This window comes from Olea europaea, unplaced genomic scaffold (assembly GCF_002742605.1).
Source record: "Olea europaea var. sylvestris unplaced genomic scaffold, O_europaea_v1 scaffold1351, whole genome shotgun sequence".
Lineage (NCBI taxonomy): Eukaryota > Viridiplantae > Streptophyta > Magnoliopsida > Lamiales > Oleaceae > Olea > Olea europaea.
In genome coordinates, this window is record NW_019231007.1 from 78,043 (window position 1) to 84,240 (window position 6,198).

The following is a 6,198-nucleotide window of genomic DNA, read 5'->3' on the forward strand; positions in this document are numbered from 1 at the left end:
AAAAAAAAGTTGAATGTAAAATCCAACTAGGGGTAAATTGGAAGTAAATATAAGTTAATTTTTATCAAAATAAAATCCAAAGAGTGTAAATATCTAAACTATAAATTTTCTATATTATTAAGATTTCTCTCTCTTTTCTTATCTTTCAATTAAAGGCATATAAAAAAGCTTAAATAACGATATTAAGATGTATTAAACTTTATAACATATACGGGAGCCAAGACCATCTTGATACTATTAAAAACAAGAAGTTCCCTGAGCTTATATTTTCTCATGTCTGTAAATTGTTTATAAACACTCACGTCAATTATTATCCGTACATTTCGAGAAATTGACAAGAATTATCCACTTATTCATCCCTTATTTTATTTATTTATAATTTAAACAATGTATTAACACGAGCCAAACATGCAATAAACTCAGTCTAACTAAAACATGAAAATAAAAACTATGGGACTAAAACCATATAGGGCACATCAAAGGAAGTCTGTTTACAGTTACTAATTTCTTTTATTATTTTTACAAGTAGCTGCACCAGAATACTTCATGATAAGAACAATATCTACTAACAAGGAATGAAAAACCTACAAAAAGTTCGTTCTCAAAATCGGTCCAACCGGACTGGTCCAATTAGAAACTATGATGGATTGTGTTATAAACCCAAAATATGATATTAGAATATGGGGAATTTTGATTTTACACCTAAAATTTATAATATGAAAAATATGAATACGTCTAAAAATCACATTTTATGTTACTTCATCAAAAGTCACGCATGCCACCATATCACAAATTATAATCTTGTTTATAATGTCACGTTTTATGTAAGTTTTTATCAAAAAAAAAGTCACATATTGAACCTATCTCAGACCAGCAATGATCTTATCGATATTTTGCTTGTATTTAAAATGTCACATTATTTGTTACTTTTTCATTAAAAAACCAAAACAATGAAAAAAATAAGAAAAATGATTGAGAGAAAATGTCATCTCAAATTGTGTTAGCCTTCTCATAGATTACTAACCCGATAAGTCTCGCTTTAGTATGTACGTATAACGTACACTCTCTCATTTAATTCTTTTTGTGAAGTTTATACAAATACTAATTCAAATGTCGGAAAAATAATCAGATATATTTCTGTCTCCTTTTGCTGATATCACCGAGATGTTCGGACTTCGATTTCATGCTCAGTTTGTGATGATCAATTTCTCATGTCATCACATCACCTAAAAATTATAGTGACAATGCAAAAAATCTTGTTACAACACACATGAAAACATGTGAAATTTATCTGGTATCTGTTAAATTCTGTAAAATAATGGTTCTTAACGTGAAGTTAATATAAATGACTAGGATTGTTAACATACATTTTCAATAAATGATCATAGGCTTGACTGAAATAGTAAATGGATGGAATTTTACACGTGAAATGACTAGAGCTGATTTTATGTCACCAATTCTATGTTATGAAATTATTTGTGAGTGAGTTGTGTTGGATATTGGTTAAATAAATTGAGAATTGAAAATCGATTAAAGTTCGTATCGAATTCGGCCAAATACTCAAAAGCTCGACTCAATCCGTTTAGGCAAAATTGTTTGCCACTTCGCCGCTTCGGGGCGCACAAACGGGGATCGACCTGCCCGGTCAGGTCGCGAGGGTCGAGGGGGCAGCGCCCCTCGTGGGGGGGCGGGGGCAACGCCCCCGAAAGAGAATTTTTGATTTCTCTGCATGTATTGAAGGGTATATTTGGCATTTCGAAAACCAATATCGGATGAATGAGAAATTGGGAAAAAGACCTCAACCATTAGTGAATAGACACCTTTTCATAAAGGTGCATTGTTTGGAAATGGTGCATGGTTTGGTCTCAACCATTTCGTCCACACCCCTTCATGGTCTATAAATAGGACCCTTTGGGTGTCCTATTCCTCACAGTTTGATATGCAAAACGTTTCTCATCCTCTCTTCTATCCAAAATCAAAATCATTTCGTTTATTTTGATTTTCTTTCATTTCATCCTTGGAGTACATAAGCCTAAATTGGTTCGTTGTACTTGTGTTTTGGAGTGCTACAAACACAAGTGTAGCCGTTGTATCTTGGGAGTCGATTGCCGAAATCCGTAGGCACCGTTGCGGGGCAAATTCGACTTAAGGACAAAGAGTCCAACTCTTGCCTCGGCTTTGTCACCATCATTATACTTATTTCAGCGTCACTATTCACAAAATTCATCCAACAAGTTGACACCATGATAGTGATTTGGCTCAGTTTTCAAGATTCTTAAACCTTTGATAATAATAAAAAAGGGGGGGGGGGGGTAGGATTTATACACAAATGATGATATTCATCATTACTAGTAAGTAAACACTAATCTGTAGTAAAAAAGTAATGAAATGCATTTTCCTTGAATTGGGACGGGTTCTTTTCTCCGTTGTGAGTGACTTCGCGGGCCAGAGGCCAAACTCTTTGTGTAGACAGCTTGTGTAGTTCCACCTGCAGAGAAGCCTAACGATGAAATTCCTGTTTCTGATATACTTTTCTATCAAGCTTGAAAACGACTAATCAATTGTCCGAAATTCAAATCAAGGGCTCAGGTGCATCCACCTTAGCCCTTTGTTAAAAGTCTATCCCTAGTCCCCGTTTGAGTGGTAGGGCTCTTTAAATAAAACATGAGTGAGATAACAGAACAAGAATTCTCAATATTGGCAGTGGCCCAAGAATTTTAACATTTGGTCCAGTTTAGTGATAGCGATTAGTCGACTTCTTTAGCTGGGCAACAATTTTGAAAAGTCAAAACTCGAGATTATGAAAGTAAGGTGAAACTATAACCGTTAACTTGTTCAAATTTTAAGCAATTAAAAAAAAATTATATTATGAAAAAACACATTTTATTAGACGTAAATAAACTTGATGTGGCCTTGTCATCAATTATCATGCGAACTGCTTCTTTGACAAAACTCTTATCACTAATTAGGTCATGATCAATTTCAAATGCATTCTTACTGTCAAATCTAATATGTCCCTAGTAGTTATCTTCATAATTTATCAATTAAATAATTGAGGTGGTGGAGACGGTGGCACCGGCAGTCAAGGGAGGATCTAGGGACGATCGATCTATGCTATAGCCCGTCCTTCCCGTCCAAATGTTAAATAAAAAAAAACAAAAAACAAAAAATTCACACATAATTTTTCTTTTTTTTTCCTTTTTTTATGTGTTAGTCCATCCTAAATTTTTTTGATTAATTCTACTCCTACAAAGTTGGTGTATAAAAGTGAAGTGTCAAAGTGCGTTGGCAAAATTTGGTTGGACCCTTAATTTCAAATGATTTAAAAATCTATTTTTGAAATGATTGGTGTAAATTTGATTTTGTAACTTAACTTTGTAAATCTCCTACGTCATTGTAGCATAGCTCAATTTTTTTCCGTATCCGCTCCTGGTGGCGGCCATGTACGCAGACAGACACTGGAATGGGCGGCGGCGGAGACAGGCACATCCATTTGTGCCATGTGAGAGACTATATGAGACAAAACATACGGCACCAACAACGCGACATGAATTGGTGAGAATATAATTGAGACAATCTTCGGCGCCAGTTTGACTATTCAACGTATCAATACTCTGCATTTGTTTTCATGCACAACGATTTCCAATTTTTATTTAATTTAATTTTTTATTATTATTATTATTATTTTTTTTTTTTTTTGGGATTTTTTTTTTCTTCTTTTAAACAGTCCATCAGGCATTTATTCATAATAATCCTTACTTAAGACGGAGGAAAACCATTTATTTCAGTTATGCAACAATAAATAATTGTTCGGTAAAGTTTCTATTTTTCATAGAAGATTCTAATTTTCTTTAAAAAACTCTTTTAATCATATAAAATACTTTCAACATATTATCGAAATATATTCAAAAATAATTTCCTAACCCTTATTTGATAAGGGTTAAAATCAATTTTTTTAGTAAATTTTGAAAAAAAATTATTGAAATATGTGATTAAAAAGATATTTAACTCCATAAAATACTTAATTAAAATTTATTTTTTACTTTGAGTTTTTTAACTTTTCAAAACCTATCTATGATAAATCCGCAGACACTTCATTAGATTAAACATTACCCACTTGGAAGGTGCAGTTTCAATTCACAATTATTAAGAAATATTCTCTCACAATCGACACCACTTTTGACTAATTTTGTTGCATCAGATATGTGGAGACCACCGAGTAACGTCGAAAATCTATCAATTCAGCCGCCAAAGCTTGTATCCACGCACACAATATGTTTCATACACGTTCATAAGAGCATATCTAACAGTGTTGTAGGATTTAATATAAAGTTAGTCTCAACCTACATAATGAAATAGAGTTGTAGCATCTGATTTGAACTTGACTCGATGACAATAAATTTATCGTGTTATACACATGAAACTTGTACCAAAATTTAATAGGATTATTTGTCGAGAAACCACAACTCTATCATACAAATATAGATATTGAGGATTCCAAATATTATCCATTTATCAACTCAACATCGTAAAATAATATTCAGGAGTCGGTTAATTATCTCCTACCATCATAATTCAAACTTCATATACTTCAGAGAGCAGTCAACTTTTCCTACTATTTGGCGCACGGTATATTAACAAGATTTTAACTTATTTTTACTACTATCGAATTCATCTATACCAAACAGTGGACAGTTGACTAGCGACGTTAAAAGTTGTTAGTTGTATCTGCTTCGTGGCCGGATGATAAAAATAATAATTCCACCCTCTGAGCTGAACACCTCTCCTAGCCCGAACCACAGATGAATTTCCTGCCCTGTGCAAGCACAGAAAAGAAAATGCACTCTCCCTACGCAGGAATTATCCTGTTCAGGTTCAAAGGGACTTTCTCAGCCTGACCTGCTAACATCACGGCCGAACAGCCAGCAATGAAGCAGATGCAGACACCCCTGGTGCGTTTTTCATCAATTAAAGAGCAAATATACACTTAATAGAGAAACTGAGTAGAGAAAGAGTTTTTATTATCAACTACAAAGACAATTCTTATATTCCCAGATAAAACTGTCTTGCGTTCCAACAAAATGAAACCATTTACTTACCTACTGCTTGAAGATGGAATTTTTTAAGCGTTGTTCTTGAGACTGGCCAATCATGCATCATGGCTTCAGGATATTCCGTTCCACATCACGGAGCCCACATTATCCTGATAGAAAGTAGCTCCACATCAATGAAATTAGACTTGAGTAATATAGAATCTAGAGAGTAATGCATGAAAAACTTACGGACTAGCTACTAAATCAAAATAACTTGGCCCTTCAAATGAGTGAAATGATCTTGCATGACATTAACTTGGCTGCTATAATCTTTCTTGCAAGCTATATGTGATGAGGACATCGGATATTTATTTATTTTATTTTCTAGTTAAGTTTTATTTATTTTCTTGGACTATTATTTAGAGAATTAGACTTGTATGGGCTCGGGCCCAATCTCGTTAGAGTTCCTTTACCATTTAAACCTATTTTGCATTGTAATTTTTCAGTTGATGAATGAATAATTATTTTGATCGCTTATGGTGCATCCCTCTCCCTCTTCGGCCTTCTTCTGTTAAATTCTTATTCTCCCCCGCCCCCTCCCCACAATTCCTTATTCTTTTTGAATCTGTCGCCTTTTTTTATTAATCATCTTATTGGTGCTGCATCAAAATTGGTATCAAAGCCAAATCTTGGGTACTTTCTCTCATACAATCCAAAATAACTTCTTATTTTCCTCCCAAATTTCGTTGGAACAGCACAATTGAAAGAGGTTTAGCATAAGAAACGGCAATTTTTTTTCATTTTGTTCTCTGCCCTTGTTGAAGAAAAAAAATCGTGCTATTGTTCACAAGTACTGTTCACATTCAGGATTCCAAATTTTTTATTTTCTTTCTGTAAAAAAAAAAAAAAAAACATTCATCTTGATTGCCAAAATCTTAATAGGATATTGATTGACTTCCTTCTTATCAAAAGTAATGTATTCCTCTCTATTTTGGTTCAAAAAAAGTCCATTTCACTATGATTTTTTTTATCTTCTATTAAAACTATATAATACTCTTATCAATGAGATATTCTCTATTAATAAGATAGAACTTTATAATTCTGGTATTGTTGCTACAAAATAAGAGGTTTCGGATTTTTTTTTTTTTTTTTTTTTTTTTTTTTT

General features: G+C 33.2%; 1 protein-coding gene across 3 annotated transcripts in view; it reads right to left on the minus strand.

The window, feature by feature from the left end:
- Positions 1–4,390: 4,390 nt before the first annotated feature.
- LOC111375224 (phosphomethylpyrimidine synthase, chloroplastic-like) overlaps positions 4,391–6,198 on the minus strand; it is an 11,424-nt gene continuing 9,616 nt past the window's right edge. The window contains exons 6-7 of one of the 3 annotated variants that reach the window (XR_002699278.1): positions 5,100–5,203; positions 4,391–4,899 (exon numbers count right to left, since the gene is read on the minus strand). The gene's annotated coding sequence lies outside the window, so the exon portion shown is untranslated. Of the gene's footprint in view, positions 4,950–4,982; positions 5,204–6,198 lie in introns of those variants that run through there. The other 2 variants (XR_002699277.1, XM_022998022.1) reach the window with 2 other exon arrangements.